Source organism: Podarcis cretensis (genome assembly GCF_951804945.1).
Source record: "Podarcis cretensis genome assembly, chromosome: 10".
NCBI classification, from domain to species: Eukaryota; Metazoa; Chordata; class Lepidosauria; order Squamata; family Lacertidae; genus Podarcis; species Podarcis cretensis.
The window spans coordinates 74,854,135-74,874,440 of record NC_137179.1 but is presented as its reverse complement, the minus strand read 5'-3'; the positions used below and the strand labels follow the sequence as shown (position 1 = coordinate 74,874,440).

At 43.4% G+C, this 20,306-nt stretch overlaps 1 protein-coding gene across 1 annotated transcript in view; it reads left to right on the top strand.

Moving 5' to 3' along the window:
- Nucleotides 1-5,936: 5,936 nt before the first annotated feature.
- STK38L (serine/threonine kinase 38 like) overlaps nt 5,937-20,306 on the top strand; it is a 48,711-nt gene continuing 34,341 nt past the window's right edge. Inside the window, exon 1 of the mRNA XM_079993684.1 lies at nt 5,937-6,062. The gene's annotated coding sequence lies outside the window, so the exon portion shown is untranslated. The remainder of the gene's footprint in view (nt 6,063-20,306) is intronic.

The following is a 20,306-nucleotide window of genomic DNA, read 5'->3' as shown; positions in this document are numbered from 1 at the left end:
TTCCGAACTCGGGGGTGATTTATGGCAACAGCGGGTGAAAACGGCATCTCTCCCCCCTGGAGAGATGAAGGGAGACTGATATACTCCCCATAATCAGCCTCTAATTACCTCGTGCGAGCTGGATAGATGTTAATATCCGCCATCTTCCAAGGCGCCCCCTAGCGGTCCCCGCTTTTTGTGACTTATCACACTTGCTCCTTCTACCAGTTCATGGATGGTAGAAATAAAACCTTTTTCTCCGAAACTATTCCTTGAGTGTCTGTTGACTCCCACTTCCCTTTCCCAGGTGCAATATTTTTCCCACCCGAGGGCAAAGCCTCATAAGGCTACACTTTCAAAATGGAAATTGCAACCCCCATACCTTCTCACGTGATCCTGTTAGCTACCAGAGAACAACAATAAGTTAATCATTAACTCAGCAGGAGCTCAGAGTCCTTTAGAAAAACACTTGTTTTTAGCCATTTTCCATTTCCATTAATACATACACATTTTTCATTTCTGTGTGAATTAGACCATTAACATGCTGACTGAGAGTGGCACTCCAGGGTTTTGGGCGGCCCTATCTGGAGGTGCCAGGCACTGAACCTGGGCCCTCATTCTGCACTGGTGTGGAACCAGCCAGGAGGGAGCCTTTTGACATAAGAACAGTACAAATAGAGACACATTTGAACATTACAGAATCGGGGGTATTCTTGATACTACCCAGAAGACATCTTAGGAATGTATGTTACAGCAATAAGTAATAGGGGAAGCAGTCATCAGAGAATGAAGTCATTGGGCCTATTGTGTTGCCAGTCAGCTAGGGTCTAAAAGGACCACATGGTGGAAATGACTACTTCATCACTATATAGTGCTGCTCTTGAATCTATTGATCAACTAGCAACAGGGAAATAGTTTTGGAGGACGAAAATATTTTAACAGTTCCTGATTTCAGATTCCCTCCATCTTGTTTCTGAGCCTAACAAATCCCAAGAACATCTTGAAGCAGAAGGATTTAAATTGGTTGCCATAGAAAACAAGAACGGGGGAATAATTCTGCATTTTAGGAGAAGGGCTCTGTCTATGACAGTCCGACAAAGGCAGGGAGAACCAAAGGAAGGTCACTAAGGGGTAAAGTTTTGTTTGCACTTTTCTGGTAATCCAATATTTATTAAAAGCAAGTGAAGCATGGCTTTTTCAGCATCAAGCAAGCAGCTGGGAATTTCAGCTAAATCATTTTTCTTCCACCAGAACTCAGCAGGTCAGATGTGGCTTAGTCTTGCAAAATACCCTGTGGCCAATATACCACAAAGCTTTAATGTGAGACTTGTCTCCTAGTAAATAAATGCAAATATTTCAATAATTCATTTTGTATGGTTGAACATTCTAGTGTACATTCTCAATGAGTTTTATGCCCATTTGGAGACAGCTTTCAGCGTCTAGCCCTGAAGTGTTCATTCTATCCATTTAGAGAGGGGGCAGGCCACCTTTCAGATTACATAAACTTTATCCTACAGCAGCATCTGTTTCATTAGCTCACTGGCTTTAAACACTGAATGTTTATTGTTATAAGCAATCAAAAATACTGTCAATCTTGCTACGTTATTAACTTCCCAACTACAACATGTTCTTAAGATATATACTGTTGTTTTTGTAATTTAATATAAAATATATCCAAGAATGGGGACAAGACGTTTTCTGTAAATTCCTGCAACCTCAAAATCATTACAATCCCCCCTGAAATGACAGCCCATCTACCTTCTTTGATATTTGCATATTATTAAATATGCACAGAATCCTCCACTGGACCAATGGCTGCATATTAGCAGAATACTCATCTGCAGAAAATAAGGAAGAGGGTTATTAACAAACACGCTGTAGGACAAATTTGCCCCAGGGATCTTCCCCAGAGGGAGTCAATTGCTCTGTGAGAAGAAGGAGCCAGACACCAAGACCAGGCAAATCCAAAGGTTGTTTATTCTCGAGACAGCGCTGCACGGGCAACTAACTCCCCGACTCGTGCTGCAAAGAGGGAGAGCCCCGTCCTGTTCACATCAAAGGTATTTTATACCACACATGCTTCCAAACTTTAGGCAGCACTGTTAAACTTGCTTAGCTTAGTAATGAGACAGAGCCGAGAGGGAAACAGTGCTGCTCCAGTTCACCAGATGAAAATTATCACATTAATTAACCACAGTGCTTGAGAAATGAAGCAAAAGGGACAAAAGGCAAAGCTGAAGAATACAAGCAATATGTAAAATGTTAGTGGCAGCAGGCACCAGGAATAGCTCTATAAAGGGCTTCATGCTTTTCCAGCTACTGCAGTAATTATTTGTGCAAGTATTATTTATTTAGCCGGCCAGTCAAAGCCGTTTCCTGGGTGTGGCTGCTGTCACATGCTGGCAGCCACAAGTGAGAGCTTAGGGCAGGGCAGGGACATACTACCCCAGTAGAAGCACAACATGTCCCCCACCAGACCTGTTCCACACTACCCCTCCGCTAACACCCCAGACCCTAGTTTGCATTCTGTTTTTCATCGTGGCCTGCAAGATGCAGGATCCATTCCATTTAAAGAATAGAAAAAAAGAAAGTCTATATTTCACCAGGTAAGGTTCATAGGTTGTAAATCATAGTTGCTTTTGCTTAGAAGTAAAACCCCATTGAAATCAGTGGGCTTCACCTATTTGAATAGATGTAGAAAAAATAATTGCCCTCTGCAAGTTTGCCAAAGTCCAAGTACCACCAAAGGCCTTTTTATCCTCCTTGTGGCAAGGCAGTTATGACCACATAACACACATCCAATGGTCCGCTGGAATTAAAGTTGCAGAAGCTAAGTAGTGGAAAGGAGGCTGTCTTTCAGAGAAGGGTGTCCACCATTACTGAGGTTTTATTTGCAGAGCCCTTGGTTGTTCCAAGAAGCCTTGGCATTGGGGATGGGGATGAACACAGGAAAACAATAGAATAAAAAACATTTAATAGCATTGAGAACATCTAAAAACTTTCAACAGCAGTCACCCATCCCCAAATCTAATACAGGCAACTCTCAACTTACACACATTTTACTTGTGTATATTCAGCTTAATGTGCTTGGCAAAAAAAAAAAAAAATTAAGGGAGAGGGCACCCAGAAAAAAAGACTTTGGCAGGCACCATTGAACCCAATGTGTTTTGACTACAGGTAATTTTGGCTTTACACGCTATCTCCAGAATGTGACCCCACATAAGCTGAGAGTTGCATGTAATCTGAAGGTTGCTGGAAGTGTATCTTGCAGCTTGGGTGAACATGAATGTTTTTAAATCCCTTCTTAGTGTTATTCATAAAGCAGACGGATGCACCTCACCAGATGTCAGGGATCGGTTGGACACTAATGAGTGGAGACTGGGAGAAGTGGGGTTGAAAAAAGGAATCAGTGATCTGGGGGAATCTGTAACCTCCAGGAAACAAGCGTCAGGCAGAAGAATTGGAAAGTCAAGAACAGGTGCAGGAGGGCGATATAGGTTGGCATAGAGCAGGGGTCGGCAAGGTTTACCTCGCCTGGGCCGGTTCACTCCAGCGGAGATTCCTCTGTGGGCCAGATTGCGCACATGCCTGTGATTTCCAGCTTCTACATCAGTGCAGACGCGGTATTCGGCGTCTATGTCTGCGCAGACATAATTTTCAGTGCCACGGAAGTGAGTCCCCACACTGCGCCGGTTTAGTGCAGCACGCAGGGACTCGCAGAGCGGGCGGCTCAGTTTGGAGGTGGCTCATGGGCCAGTTAAATGACCCCTGTGGGCCGCTTGTGCCGCATGGACCTTAGGTTGCTGACCCCAGGCATAGAGTCAAGGGCTTCCCCACCTCCTTCTCCACAGTCTCCCAGGACCAGAGGAGGATTGAAGAGGGTGGAGCAGAAGCAAGTTGCACACAGGTGGAGTCTTTGCCTGCTTGCGCACAGCTCAGGGGGAAAAGATACATAACCCGAGGTCAGGATGGAGCCTCTCTCTTGTGGCAACTGCTTCATTGGGTGCACACCTAGGAGTAGCTGAGAGACATAGGACACATGGACATGCCTTTCCCTAACTTGTAAGTGTACTTTTGACAATAAAGAGTTAATTCCTCACACTGGACATTCCTTGCCTGACAGTGCCATGACACCAGGGAGGGGAATCTAAAACGGGGTAACTGCCACTGAGAATGCCCTATCATGGATTAGCACCAACTGTGGAGCCCAAGATGGTTGATACTGAGAGAAGTGCTCCTTTGGATACTTGGGTCACAAGCCAATATGATGGGCTGATTCTGTGCCTGGGTTCTGGGAATGAAGAAGCCACAGAGGTCTGTGTAAAGGAAATACACAACAGCTGTTGCAGACTCTCCACACCAGGAACAGCCAACATGGTGCCTCCAGCCTGATGGGGGGTTGTAGCCCAAGACGTCTGGAAGGCACAGGGTTAGACAAGGAAAATGTTTGCACATAAACCCAAACATTACGTAGGTGTCGGAAATAGTACTTTGGGGACTGACCCTAACTCCTGCACAGTAAAGCACGTAAAGGAAGATGAAAGTTTTACTCCGACATCTCTGGCAACCAGTCCAGTAGCCTGGCAAGAGGCCAATGGGTCAAAAAACCAGTCAATCCAGGTTAACAATTTATGTTTACAGTACCAAATAATGCATCAATTGCTGACTTCTTTTTATACAGGAAAGAGTAACTCAGGTCCATGCAGAATTTTCAGTATATTTTTACAAGCCAATTTCTGCCAAACAGTAGCCAGACGCTCATCCAGGGTTGTGTTTCCATTGGGAAATCAAGGCATAGTGCAGTCTGCAGTGTCTTAGAAATATAGTTTATTCACACACATTTACACCTGGAGTCTTAAACCCCAAGGGTATCTTTCGTTGCTCCTTTCACTGCTTCAGCAAGCTAAGGTCCAAAGTAGAAGCCAGCCATGGCCCTTGGTCTCTCAGTGCATCCTCCTCCAACCAGTTCTGCCTAGTTTCCTCCCTCCTCTCGCACTCACCGGCCTGGGCAACCTCCCCCTCCATTACCAGCATGGGCATAGCCAGGATTTTTGTTAGGGGGAACAGGAGTGCTGTGATTGGTCAGTTAGTTAAGTATTCCTATTGCTTTTCTTGATGGGGGGCAGTTGCCCCCCCCCCCGCTGTGCCCATGATTACCGGTAGGGTCGTTTGTTTTGTAGATGGCTTTTGCGATGGTTTAATGGCAACGCCATCCTCTCCCTCCGCCCCTCTGGCCAAACAACAAGCTCGGCCCGCCAGCTCACCTTCATTCTCAACGCTCCGATTAAGACCCCAGCAGCCAAGGATCTAGAGGAGGAAATCTGGCCCCCCACTAACCCAGAACAAGGTAAGTTGGTGCACTTTTTAAATAAGGAGCGTCCAAAACCGGCGGAGTGGGGGGGCATGATCAACAAACTGCCCATCATTTCCCCCTAGACTCAAAGGACACCTCCCCGCCCCCCCCCCGCCTGCCATCTGCTGCGCCGGCCGAGCAGCGTCACGCGGGGCATCTCTCTTCTCTCTCCGCTGTCCGGCTGGAGGAGAAAGCTCTGGCATTTCCACCGATGATGTCAGCGGGGCTTTAAAATAGAAGAAGGTCCTCCGTGCACAGCAATCGGGTTCCGCGGAAAACAGAGCAGGCAGTTCTGCGCTAGCCATTTGGCCGTGCGGGTCTGCGCGCGCGCAGCTAGCCCGGCCTGGGGCGCAGGAGAGCCTTCCTTGCGCGGGCGCCGCGCCCCCCCCCCCTCGGCCCCAGGGGCGCCCTGCGCGGGGACCCGCCTCCGCCGCGCTGCAAGTCCCGCGCAGCTGAGCGGCGCCTGCCGCGCGCCGGGATCCCCAGCTGCACGCGCGCTCGCCTTCGCCCCGGGGGCGCCTCAGCCGCGCCCAGAAGCCCATCGGCCGCGGCTCCCGGCTCCCGGCTCCCCATCCCTCGCTCGGGCAAAGGGATCCACCCTCTCGCGAGAACTGGCTAGTAAACAGATAGATCCCTCCTGCTCGCTCGCTCGGCCGCCGCCGCCGCCGCTCCCTCCGTCCATTAGAGGCACCGGGCGCCGGGGCTGCGGAGAGCGCGAAGGCTTGGCGCGGTGAGTGCGGACGGGGAAGGAGGGCTGCGCCGCGTCCGAGAGAGGGGGCGAGGCGGAGGGCGGCGGGAGACTTGGTGCACTTTGGTGCACTGTCACACCTACAAGGAGGTCATGTGGGGAGCCCCCTCTTTCCCCCCCTCTTTCTCTCTCTCTCTCTCTCTCTCTCTCTCTTTCTTTCTTTCTTTCTCATGAACCTTCGGCAGAGGCCAGAGCCATCACCTTGGGGGGAAATGCCAGATGCTCCTGCCGAGAGAGGAGCAGAGATTAGTCCAGAAAGAGGGGAGAGTGCATGCATGTAATATAAACGCTGCCACTTTATATTTTTCTGTCTCCTGCTGCCGCCTCCCCAAGTGTAGGGTGTATTGGGCACAGTGGAAAAATGCGGTGCCTTGTTACCCGCATCCTGGGACAGGGTTGAGAAGTGCCCCTTTTCACCTGAGAAGTGGGGGCAGCTAAAGGACAAGCTGTGACTCAGTTGCAAGCCTCAGATCTGCTTCCCAGTATGAGAGAAATGATTTCCACTTGCTCATTTGGTTGGCTGTTTCAAAGCCTTGCTAATGTGGCAAAGGGGTTGTCACTGAATTCATAGCAAAGATTCCACACAGAAACTCCTCTGTTCCAAACGTAGATTGGCACATGTGCCAAGTCACCTTCAGTTTCACCCTTGTGGATGTGCGCCATCAGTTGGTTTGGATTTCAGGTGTGTGTATGCATTCAGGTCAAGTTGTGATCTCAAAATGCTCTGGGTTCCCAATTTTGCCAGTGACTTTAGCAGGTTTACATTCTTTCTGAAAAGTTGGCATGTTTAAGACTGCTGCTGTATGCATGCTTACTTGGGACTGAGCCCCATGCAACTTATTCCCAAGGAAGCATGCATAGGATTTCTCTGAATACTTTTTTGGGTTGTGATTTACAAATATTTTACCAAGCGAGCTCAACAGTAAGACTGTTCCCTTCTTTTCCCCATCCTCTTGCTAAATAACCCACTGTTGGCACCTTTGTGACCTGCGTATTCTGTCAGATACATTCCATAATGTGGCATCTTTGTACAAGGATTTACAAGCATGATAGAGCATGCTTGTAAGTACAAGCATAATACTTAGTTCAGATATGTTCAGTTTTATTTATTTTTTTCCAAATTTGAAATGCTATTGTTAGCCAAACTTGAAGTGATGGGAAACGTGATTTAAAACAAATAGACTGTTCTATAAAGCAATGTCCAAAGGGCATAACGCAAAGGTTAACTTGACTTCCTGATCAAACTTGTAGTTTTGTTAGTCGAGGGTCTGCTTGGTCTGTATCATTTTAAAATGGGTTTGGAAAAAGAGTTAAAGGTATGCACACAAAGTAGGATAATGTTTAGGTTGTAGGCCTGATGCTTTAAAGAAGTACTGTAAAGTCAAGTTTGTTAAAACAAACCTTTCAAGTGCATACATGAGACAAAATGGTACATGAGAACAAAGAAGTTGGTGAACAAGATTAAAATCTGTATTTTTGATTAGCAGGTTTGTTTTATTAGGAGTTAATTTTTTTAATGCTCCTAGCGGAGAACTATTTCATTGTCATTAAGTATGTGCTGAGCTCATGTTTCCTTCTGTGCTTGTTCCACATAGAGGTGTAGGTCATCATGTCTGAAGTCTATTTTTGTGTTTTACTTTATCTCAATTTCCAAATATCCTGCTGTGTTGCAGACAGATCTGCAAAGTCACTTTCTGTAAATGGATCTCAGTGGAGAGGGATGTATGCACTGCTACATGTATACAGTACAGGGTTCTGTGGAATATATTGTGAAATAGATTTGCTTCTCTTCAGACAGCAAGAAAGAGCAGGAAATAAAAATACAGTGGTACCTGGGGTTAAGAATTTAATTCGTTCTGGAGGTCCGTTCTTAACCTGAAACTGTTCTTAACCTGAGTTACCACTTTAGCTAATGGGGCCTCTGGCCGCCACGCGATTTCTGTTCTCATCCTGAAGCAAAGTTCTTAACCTGAGGTACTATTTCTGGGTTAGCGGAGTCTGTAACCTGAAGCATCTGTAACCTGAAGCATCTGTAACCCGAGGTACCACTGTAAATCTCATTAACAGCTTTTCCTGGTTATTTTGCATTCACTGCCATTTTCATTAATTTCTTGATTAACTGCAACTGGACTACTTACTAGCTGAAAAGTCAGTGAAGTTTTATTGACTTTCATGAGTTTTGTCAAGCCAAGGAACTTCTGGATAATGCAGTAAGCGGCCCTCAACTGAGTATGCATCTAGTAATATGTAAAAGTTTACATCAGGCATGGGCAAACTTGGCCCTCCAGATGTTTTGGGACTACAACTCCCATCATCCTTGACCACTGGTCCTGTTAGCTAGGGATGATGGAAGTTGTAGTCCCAAAACAACTGGAGAGCCAAGTTTGCCTATGCCTGGTTTACATGATATATGTAATAATATATAAGCCTTTCTGGATCTAGTCTAGCACCCATTCTCAAACAATGGCAAGACAGATTCTTTGGGAAGCCCTTTGGTAGGGATGAAGAGAACAGTCTTCTCCTTTTTGCTCTCCAGCAGCTAGTATTCATAGTATCTCTTACACAGGGGTTGTATTTAGATGGCATGGCCAATAGCCATTTATGGAACTATCCTTCATAAAAATTCCCCTTTAAAGTAATATAAGCCACCTTATCTTTAGGCAGAAAGATCAGTCTTTTCATAGGCTGTTTGTGGAAATCTTGCACTGGCTTAGTTCTCATTGAGAGATGTGAATCTCGGAGGTAGTGTTAGAAACTCAGATATAGAAGCTAGACAGCAAGTGGCTCCTTAAACCAAGATTATAGTTGCCAGGCTGCACAGAAGAAGCATTTTGGTTCCCGAAATTCATTCTGATTGTATAGATAAAATATAACTGATAGAATTCTACAGGCTATGGTATTAGTGTGTGAAAACAGCCAAGATCTAATGATTCCCAGGCAAGCAGCTCCAGATGGTGGAGATGTCAGGTGCCATCCTGGCACCCAGACTTCTTCACTCATTTGCAAGTGGTCGAGAGCCAGGTGCAGAATGAGCCTGGGCTAATTTCAAACACTGCTTGGAGGCAACAGTTCAGGCACCTACAAGCAGAAATAAACACTCAATGTGTGTTCAGAGTAAGAGTTGGGACGATCCTGATGTAACTTGCTTAATCCATTCCTTCTGTCCAGCTTTTTTTTTGCAACTTACCAAAGAAGAAGCTTCCCCCATTTCCACAGGCCTTTGGTTCCAGGGATAAACCACACTTGCTGTTTGTAACATTTAGCATAAATCTTTGTTCTTTATGACTACTACTACTACTTGTCCTATCCTTGGTAGAGAGAATGAAAATGTGATGCTGTTCTTTCCAGGGAGGGGGGGAATCATTATTCTGCTCCTGCAAACTTATATCCCTTTTTCTTCTAGTTTAGAGATTGTCAGCTTCTGTATTTTCAGTGGTCACTCTTGTAGATAGCTGTGTACAAGACAGTAGCGTGAGAACACTCCACAAAAGTCAGCACTAGCATCAGTAAGGGTTTAAGTTATGTGGGGCTCAGGTGCTGCATAAAATACCTGAGGAGAGAACAAGTTTCTTTTCTTTACAAGTTAAATGGTAGACTTTAAATAAAGCAAAAACCACACGCCTTGATTAGATTTTGGACCCAGATACAATTTATTCATGGTCCTATCAAGTACAGTTTGTTCATCCTTGCTGTAGTTTAAATAGTCGAGACTGTTTTTATAGGCTTGGCTTTATCTTTGTAGCATGTTGCAAAAAATTATCAGAAATATGAATATGAATGTGAATAAATCTCTCTTTACCCAACCTGTGAAAATGATATTATTGTTTACATGTGAAATATTTTTGAATTTATTCCTCTTTTAGGCTTTTCAATGGTCATATCTTTATATTCTCCCAAATGCAGATAGATGAATAAAAAACGTGAAACAGCTTAATCTCTGAAATTATATCACAAAAGATCTGTAGCAAGCTCATCTGTTAGGATAATAAAAGGAATTACTTTAAATGCAGTATTCATCACTCAGATGTAAAGAGTAGACTGGTATTATGCAGTAAATTGTTTGGTTTTGTTGATCTAGTGGAGGCTTTGCATATCTTTTGGTAATGATGGCTGGCATAAATCAAACATCCTATTGAAAATAAAATCACATAATCTTATCTCACTCTCTGTTCATTTTGGTGTATAGCTACATTTATAAGAGACCTGCTATTGACAGTAATTGCATTATAACATTCTTCAGAGAATGAGCTCTGTAAACAAGCAACAAAACTAAAGTTTTAATTGTCTGTCAAACATTTATTACAAATATTTTTAAAAGGATGTTGAATGCATCTTGATCAAGGAACCATGATGACAATAAGAACAGACAATAAATAACTATTGCCTCAAAACTGAGTTGTGTTTGGTTGCCAGTGCAGTCCAACGCTGCACGTTCTGGCCTAGTGCTTGAAATGACAGAGAGAGTCTTATCCGGCTGAGAAGATCTGTGTATCCATGGCATCTGAATGTCTTTTGGCAATTGCTCTCTCCCTCCATCTGCAGAAGTGAGTGAGCAAAAGGACATGTTTCTCTAAGAATAACTGAAAACAAAAGCTTAGACGGATCAGTGAAATGCCTCAGACATTTGTTCCTTGCAATTGAAGTGTAGTTTTTTGTTGTTTTATACCATGTTTCTGCAAAGGATGTTGAGGCCATTCTTGTAAACCCTAAAGAAATGCCTACATTTGCTACAGTCTGCTGTGCTGGACTCATTGGACTGAGGTTCTCAAAGGTTCCTGTTATGGGATGCTTTATAACCGTGGTTCCCAAACTCTTCCCCTCATGCTGATGATCTTTGTGGACCACTTAAATGATTTTTCTGCCTGTTGAAGCAATTGTAATGTGCTGTGCTAGATGCTGTATGATTTTTACTTGTATTTTATTGCTTCTTTTATTTCTTACATTTCATTTTATCATATTACAATTTGCATTCAGTATAATTCAAATAGTAATACAATAAAAGAAAATGTAAGAAACAATAAAATGCAAGTAAAAATCAATATTTAATATGGACATGTCGAGTGAAACTCTTGAGTGAATCTCATGGACCACAGTTTGGGAATCCCTGCTTTAAAAGTTGGGAAGAAAAATCTCTTGTCACATTGTTTTCAACTGTACTCAGAAGGGTATATGGTGGTCTTGTTCGCATATCATGATAAACCACAGTTAAACCATGGTTAAATCAGCTTCCCCCCTCATGTGGGCCTCTACACAGTTCCTACTCCCCCCCCCCAACCATAGCACCCACATGTCTCAAATAAATCATGGTATGGCTTGTTATGTTGTATGAACTTGACCTATGGATTGTTTGACACCAAGAACAAAGCTTGCTTATTTCTTGCTTACTTTTTGTGACCAGCCCACTTATTTGAGGTGTGTGAGGCACTGTGTTTCACCCCACATACAAACCCCTGCAGCAGGAGGGAGCCATGTTCACAAATAAACCATAGTTTTAGTCAAACCGTGGCTCACTATGACTTGCAATTGATGCTAATCTTATAGAAATAATAACATACAACTCCAAAGGCAGCCTTAGAAGATGTAGTAGATGCATCATTGTGCTGAGACCTTAGTTTGAGTAAAATGGAAATAAAATAGAGTGTGAAAGTCTTAATCTCAGGGTTATGGGTTCAAGCCCCACGTTGGGCAAAAGATTCCTGTATTGCAAGGGGTTGGACTAGATGATCCTCTTGGTCCCTTCCAGTTCTGTGAGTCTGACAGAGCTGTCAGTACCAAAAACAAATATATTGTATAATGCACTTTATATGTTAAAAATGCTGTATGGGTAAGTAGCCATCTCGGCCTTTGTAGGTGGGCCCTAGAACTGAGGTGATTGTATGTGTCTGTTTGAACTTATTTTTATTTGATTGTTCCTCAGTAAACTTTATGCATAAATGATTGGAACCTAAAGACCCCTCCCACAGCATATGTGGAAGTTGTGTGGAGATGTGGCTCTTTGGAACTGAACCACTGTATGTTGGAGAATTTAACAGTGTGGAGGGCTTACAGAGGAAATTAGTAGACTTCTTTCCTCTGTACAATGGTACCTCGGGTTACATATGCTTCAGGTTACAGACTCCGCTAAGCCAGAAATACTGCTTCAGGTTAAGAATTTTGCTTCAGGATGAGAACAGAAATCATGCATCGGCAGTTCCGCGGCAGTGGGAGGCCCCATTAGCTAAAGTGGTACCTCAGGTTAAGAACAGTTTCAGGTTAAGAACGGACCTCCGGAACGAATTAAGTACTTAACCCAAGGTACCACTGTACAAAACTTTTAGAAGACATCTGAAGGCAGCTTTGTATCGGGAAGTTTTTTACGTTTGACATTTTATTATGTTTTTGCGTAATGGAAGCTGCCCAGAGTGGCTGTGGCAACCCAATCAGATAGGTGGGTTACAAATATTATTTATTTATTTATTTATTTATTTATTTATTTATTTATTTATTTATTATGCCATTTTGGTACTGTTTAAACCAATCTCCCTTCCTGTACCCAGACAGAATCTTCTTGCCTCAAAACAGGAACAGCTGCTTGCTTTGTATTGTACTGCTTGAAACATATATTCCTGCGTTTGAAGCACTATATCCCTGTGTTTGAAACTACTGTTGCAGCATAAATACTCTAAATTGCAGGCTTTCTATTGGAAGATGCATTATATACATGCTCTACCTGTGTTACAAACTCTCATTCTCATCTCAACCTTTCATTAGTGTCCCATCGACTAATTGCAGGTGGCCTTTTTTAAAGAAAATATTTATATTTACCCAAAGATCTACAAAAGTTCATACCCAATGCAAAGTATCTTTTTATAATACATCATAATAAAACAAATACTTTAAAATTATAATCTGAAAAGGAACAAGAGAAAAAAGAAGAAGAAAGGGGGGGGGAGAGAAAAGGGAAAGAGAGAAAAATGAAAAAAGATAAAGACTTCAATTCCCTCTTTCCACTAAATATAGCATTCACTCATTTCCATCCAACTATTCTGTTTTCTGTAAGCCAATGTTTTTTTCAATCTTTAGATTCAGATATTAGTTCATTTTCTCTTTCATGCAAAAAGTCCATAAGAAGTTTCCAACCCTTAATAAATGTCAATAATGATTTTTCTGTGATTAAATATATTAACTTTGTCATCTCGGCTAAATCCAATCATTTTATCAACATTCCTCCTAGCAGGTGGCCTTTTAAAACCTTTTGCTAGTAGTAATGTGCCAATCTCCCTGCCTCCATCCTTGACCTGGAATTCAATGAATACTAAATCCAAATGGTGGTGAACTCATAGAAAGTTCAACGACCCAACTGAAATAAGGAAGTGCTGTTATCACTACACCACAGAAATACTGAAAGGCTAAAAATAGCAAACATTGTAGCAAATGCTTACCAGGTGCAAGGTTACAGTCCTAAACGTCAGGCAGTTTATTTTGCTGAGATTAGTAGAAGTAATTAATAGAGACGCTCTTTCATCTCAAAAGCACATATGTTTTAGAAATGTCCACAAAGAAATAGCTGGACCCTAACGGCTAATAAATGAGTACATTTACTTTAAGGCATTCAAGAATCAGGCTGAACTTGCACTTTATTTGTTATAGTTACAGATAGGTAGCCGTGTTGGTCTGCCATAGTCAAAACAAAATAAAAAAATTCCTTCCAGTAGCACCTTAAAGACCAACTAAGTTAGTTCTTGGTATGAGCTTTCGTGTGCATGCACACTTCTCCAGATACACTGAAACAGAAGTCACCAGACCCTTCTATATAGTGAGAAGGTGGGGAGGGGTATTACTCAGAAGGGTGGTAGGATTGGGTGATTGGCAGATAGCTGTGATGAGCCTGTTGACGACTCTTAACGACTGCAATAGGCCTTACAGGAAAAAGCAAGGGGTGAGAAGGTGAAAAATGGCTTTGTCATGTATAATGAGATAAGAATCCAATGTCTTTGTTCAGACCAGGTCTCTCCATGGTTTTAAGTTTGGTGATAAGTTGCAATTCAGCAGCTTCTCTTTCCAGTCTATTTCTGAAATTCCTTTGTAATAGAACAGCTACTTTGAGATCTTGTATAGAATGTCCTGGGAGATTGAAGTGTTCTCCTACTGGTTTCTCTGTCTTGTGGTTCCTGATGTCAGATTTATGTCCGTTTATTCTTTGGCGTAAGGTTTGGCCTGTTTGTCCAATATAGAGAGCTGAAGGACACTGTTGGCATTTGATGGCATACACAATGTTAGACGATGAGCAATTAAATAGTCCCGAGATGGTATGTGTGATGTTGTTGGGGCCATTAATGGTGTTGTCCGGGTGTATGTGGCAGCAAAGTTGGCATCTGGGTTTATTGCAGGCTCTGGTGCCAGTGTCCGTGTTAAGTTTGGTTGTAGTATTATTGTGGGTTAGGAGTTGTTTAAGATTGGGTGGCTGTCTGTAGGCAATGAAAGGTCTTCCTCCCAGAGCTTGAGAAAGAGAACTGTCATTGTCCAGGAGAGGTTGTAGATCTCTGATGATGCGTTGTACTGTTTTAACTTGGGAGCTGTATGTGATGACTAGAGGTGTTCTGTTATTTTCTTTTTTTGGGTCTGTCTTGCAGCAAGTTCTCTCTGGGTATCAGTCTAGCTCTGTTGATCTGTTGTCTAACTTCATCTGCTGGGTATTTTAGTTCTAAGAAGGTTTGCTGTAGATCTCTTAGGTGAGAGTCTCTGTCTGTAGAATTGGAGCAGATGCGGCTGTAACGTAGTGCCTGGCTATATACAATGGACCGTTTGGTATGTTTGGGATGGTAGCTAGAGGCATGTAGATATGTTTGTCGGTCAGTTGGTTTACGGTATAAGGTGGTGTCTATGCGCCCATCCTGTATTTTTATAGTAGTGTCCAAAAAATGTATTTCTTGCATAGATTGATTCATTGTTAGGTTTTTATTTGTTATAGTCACTAGTAGAGATGATACGGCATCTAGATTGACTAAATGCAGTGATGCAGCTAAAATCTAGGGCGCTGCAACCCAGCTCCCACCCAAATGGCCACCCAGAGTGTGGCAGCGAAGAAGCCCAGACCAATTCTTATGCTGGCACAGGTATGACCCACCGGGACTGATTTTGGTCATCACAGCATACTTTCTTCCTTGTTTTGAAAAGCGTGTTATAATGGTTTCAGGTACTCACTCTATTATTGTTTACTTTAAGGAATATATTACCCTTTTCTTACAACAAACTGAAGCTTAATCCTAAGTAAATGTATTTTGCAAAGGCAAACTTGGAGTCATCATGCTGACATGATTTTAAGCGACCTTAAAATAAAATGCATCACATGCTCAGAGTATTTTTTTTAATAATTGGGGTTGGCAAACTGTCCCCCCATCCTTGCTCTAACAGCACAAAGATTAAAGCAATTCCCATCTAAAGGGGCTGCTCTATAAGACCATTAAGTCCAAGTGTGAAATTACCAAGCTGCACCAAAGGACACAGCTTGTGTTGAGTTCAGTGGCATAGTTTACCCTTCTGCCACCTGGGGTGGATGGGCACATGGAGCAGCCCAGCTGGAGAGAGGGACAGCGGGAAAGGGATTCTGCCACTGCCTCTCCCCTCCTTGCCGGCACTTCTGCCCCCAGGTCAGGCCTTACTCGGCCTGGTGGTGACGTGCTGGGCCATCATGTCTAGCACAACAGAGCCTGGGGTGGGTGGAGATTCTGCCTCTCCCATCCCCTCCACTGCTTCTACAAGATTCCCAAGTCCTGTGACACCCTCTTTCCTCACCACCACCTGGCCTTGCAAACTCTTCTTTTTTCATGCACACTGCAATCCTGTCCTCTTCAAACTAGCAGACTGCAGTTGTGCATTAAAGGCTGCAAATCCGGCGTTTTTACTTGGGAGTAAAAGCCCACTGTGCTCGCTTCACAGCAAACATGCAAAGGAGGTTTGGGATACCGTTGCATCCAGATCTCTCCAGGGAATCCAACCGACTTAAGTGTAAAGCGGCTTACAGGAACGCACTCTTCCAAGAAAGGATTTGAATGTCACAATGTACTGCCAGATCACGGTGTTTGCCTGGCAATGCATGGTGATGTTGAAAAGCTGACATCTCCGAGCCCTATTGCATTGTCATAAGGTTATAAATTCAATAAATGAAATGAAAATGATTGAAGTTGGCAGCCTGGTTGGCACTGCTATAAAAGAAGCTAGTGACTTTATTATCATGAATGTAAGCAAAACTTTTATTTCAGGACATAAAGCTTCAGATCACTTAAAAACCATTGGGAATATGTATCTGGAATTGTGTTTAAAGAGCCAGTTGACAATAACAATAGCTGGGTTATTTATTATTCTTCAATTATTATCCTACCTTATAACCCCAGCAGGACCCCACCCCTTGCAGCTTACGAAATAAAACTCCCCCATGCCATGACCCAGGGTAAGTGGGTGAAGAAGCAGACCTTCTTTTACAATAATAATGTTACAGGCACAGCATTCCAGTGTAAAAGGTAGTCGAGTTCTCCATGCACTGTGCCACATTTTAAAAATGCAGGTGTACATTGGGCAACCATGGAATCATAGAATCATAGAGTTGGAAGAGACCACAAGGGCCATCGAGTCCAACCCCCTGCCAAGCAGGAAACACCATCAGAGCACTCCTGACATATGGTTGTCAAGCCTCTGCTTAAAGACCTCCAAAGAAGGAGACTCCACCACACTCCTTGGCAGCAAATTCCACTGTCAAACGGCTCTTACTGTCAGGAAGTTCTTCCTAATGTTTAGGTGGAATCTTCTTTCTTGTAGTTTGGAACCATTGCTCCGTGTCCGCTTCTCTGGAGCAGCAGAAAACAACCTTTCTCCCTTTAGAGCTTTTCAGCCATATGTGTGTGTTCCACTATGGCAATGGATGTTTGAGTAGGAAGTTATCGTGTGTGAAGTGTCTTGAATTTATTGGTGGAAATTAGGTGTGTTCATCCCTGCATGTTCTCCTCTGGTTACCAAATACCAACCAGCCTCTCTATCAGGTGTCTGCAACCAAAGGCCCTTCTTCCTTTTTGTATTGGTAGGTTGGGGCAGAGAGCAGGTCTAGCATAGATTTCCTGTGAAAACAGATAAAGCTCTTTCTTTGAATATGTTTGTACTCAAAGCAGAAAATGGTTTTCTGAATTAGAGTTTCTTTATTTTGCTTCAGTTGCATATCCTCAGCACCTGCCTCCAGATGTGTTCAACTGAAGATTTGTGCTGAAGTGAGAGTTTCAGTGTGGTTCATTGATGGTTTCACCAGCTCATCACTTCCTAGGCAAGGGCCTTCTGCCATTTTGCTCTTGTAATTTGATAGGGTAGTTTGTCATTACACCTGGCCAAAGACTGAGATCTGTCAGCGTCAATTGCAGAACAAGGTGCTAGGAGTATACAACATTGTCAGCAACCTTTGCTTTACAGTAGAAGCAATCAGTAGCTAAGGATGGGAGAAGGGACTATGGAGTCTTGAGTTACAAGCATCTCATCACCACCAGAATGTCCAGAACTAGATTTTTCTGGAAGCCATGCTTGAAACTGCTTAGGACCCAAAGAACTACCTGATGAAACCATGGAATGTGGAGAGGCTGGCTTGTCGCCCCCCCCCCTTTATTCAATAAGAAACATCATTATCATTATCATCATCAACAACATCATCATTTTTCATACAGAATGGTTATTGACATAAGCACATAGAAATGCAGTAAGAATAATGAATGTAAAAATACAAATAGAAAAATGAGAATATGGAGGGGAGGGAAAAACTGGAAGACACCTGAGAATGCAATGCTGCATATATTTATCACATATAAGAAGAAAGGGTGAGTCAAATTAGTTCTCGATAAGGCCTTTCCACATATTTCTGTGTGGAGCAGGGGGTTTAGTGGGCTGTGTGGGTGAGTTAACATAGGAGAAAAACGTATACCAAGTTGAATAAAAGTGGTTATTTTTGATGAACCATTAAAGACTCTTTGTTTATGTGTCAGGTGTTCTGACAGTGTTGTGTCCCATAGTTTTGCTAGCCCCTCCTCTCGGTAAGGAGATGAGTTGGATTTCCAGTGGGAAGCCACTGACATTCTGGGTGCAGCAGGTAGCATAAACATGTGCATGATGGGTGAGTTGGTACCAGGCTCCAAGGATAGGAGCGCCAGGGCTGGGGACAGTATCCAAGGGGTGATGGTAGAGATAGTTTCAAACATTTGGGTCCAGAATCTCTGAACTATGCAGCAATCCCACCACATATGAAGCAGTGTTCCAATGTGACCACAACACCGATAGTATAAATTAGAGTAAAGGTAAAGGTAAAGGTACCCCTGCCTGTACGGGCCAGTCTTGACAGACTCTGGGGTTGTGCGCCCATCTCACTTAAGAGGCCAGGGGCCAGCACTGTCCGGAGACACTTCCGGGTCACGTGGCCAGCGTGACATCGCTGCTCTGGCGAGCCAGAGCCGCACACGGATACGCCGTTTACCTTCCCGCTGGTAAGCGGCCCCTATTTATCTACTTGCACCCAGAGGTGCTTTCGAACTGCTAGGTTGGCAGGCGCTGGGACCGAGCAGCGGGAGCGCACCCCGCCGCAGGGATTCGAACCGCCGACCTTTCGATCGGCAAGTCCTAGGCGCTGAGGCTTTAACCCACAGCGCCACCTGCGTCCCTGATAAATTAGAGTACCACTTGCCAATTCTGGATAGGTGGAGTGGAGTCCAATGTCATCTTAATACTGTTCAGTGTGGCTTCCTGTATTCTTACAGAAATTGTTTTAAGTGGGGGTTTAGACCACATTGCTTCCCATACTTGTTCCTCTATCCAGAGATCCAGATCACTCTCCCATACTAATCGTAGCCCCTGAGAAGAGGCTGATTCTATGCTAAGTATATTTCTGTATATATTGGAAGCCATGCCCTTGTGAGTTGAGGTTGCGTTAAGGCAAAGTGATTCATAGAGAGTCAGGGAGTGATGCAAAGGCAAAAGAATGGACCTGAGTTAGTTGGAGCCAGTTGTGTGGGGTATATTTTAGTTTTTCCTTTAAATAAGTTATTGAAATAGGATGGCCATTAGGCAGAATATCTTTGATCCTATATGTTCCATTTTGTTCCCAACATCGATACTGGAGGTATTTGTCATTAAAACAGAATGGTATATGTTCCAGACTGGGCATTAAGGATGACGACAGAAGGGCCAAGTGAATTTGCCACCTGCGCCACGCTTTAAATGCTAATTGTAAAAATGGATTTTCTGTTTTTGCCGTGCATGCCGGGGGGGGGGGGGGGGTTAAGACAGGACAAGGCTTGAAGGGTACCAGTTCATTTCTAACACAGGGAACTGAGACTGAGCCATTGATAATGTGCACCATTTGCTTTAAGTATAGCCTAAGACATGGGACTCTGAGACCTCCATTGGTCCTGGGACAATATAAAGTTTGACAAAGTCACCCTGCTTCTCCTTCTCCAGTAATAAAATTATTGTGTAGATGTTGCTAGTGAGCCAAATGGGAAGGGGGGGATAAGTACAGGTAAAGTCTGAAACAAGAACAAGACTTTGGGGAGTATGGACATCTTTATGGCTGCTATATGATCTAGCCAGCTTAAGTTTAGGTGCTTCCAGGACCGCTTTGATTTTCCTACAGAGATGTCCAACGTTCCTATGATGGAGCTGATTTGGCTCCATAGTTATGACCACCCGTAAATTTCTAAATCCTCCATGCACGACTTTAAAACCAGAATGAGAGCGCAACCATTAATGCTGAGATATTGATGAAATGATTTGCTGTAGTTAATTTTCAATCCTGCTGCCTCTGAAAACCTGTTAAGGGTTTCTTACAGATTTGGGAGGGCTTTTTTAAGGATTTTGTAGCATAAGCAGTAAGTCATCAATCAAAAAATTTAGCTTATACTCTGCCCCTTGAATTTGGATTCCTTCAATCTCAGGGTGGGATCTGATATTGGAGGCTAGGGCCTTGATCGCCACAGAGGGCATCCTTGTTTGATCCCCCGATTAATCTTAAAGTGGACGGAGTCACAACCATTGATAGTGATACAAGCAGTAGATTCAGAGTAGATTTGTTCAGTCAAGTGCAAAAATCTATTTCCAAACCCCATGCTTAATAAAAGCTTTTAAAGATAATTCAATTCAATGCAATCAAATGCCTTGAAGGTGTCTAAAGAAATTAAAGTGGTAGGGGAGTTAGAGATACAGGCCTTATGAATTATATTGATA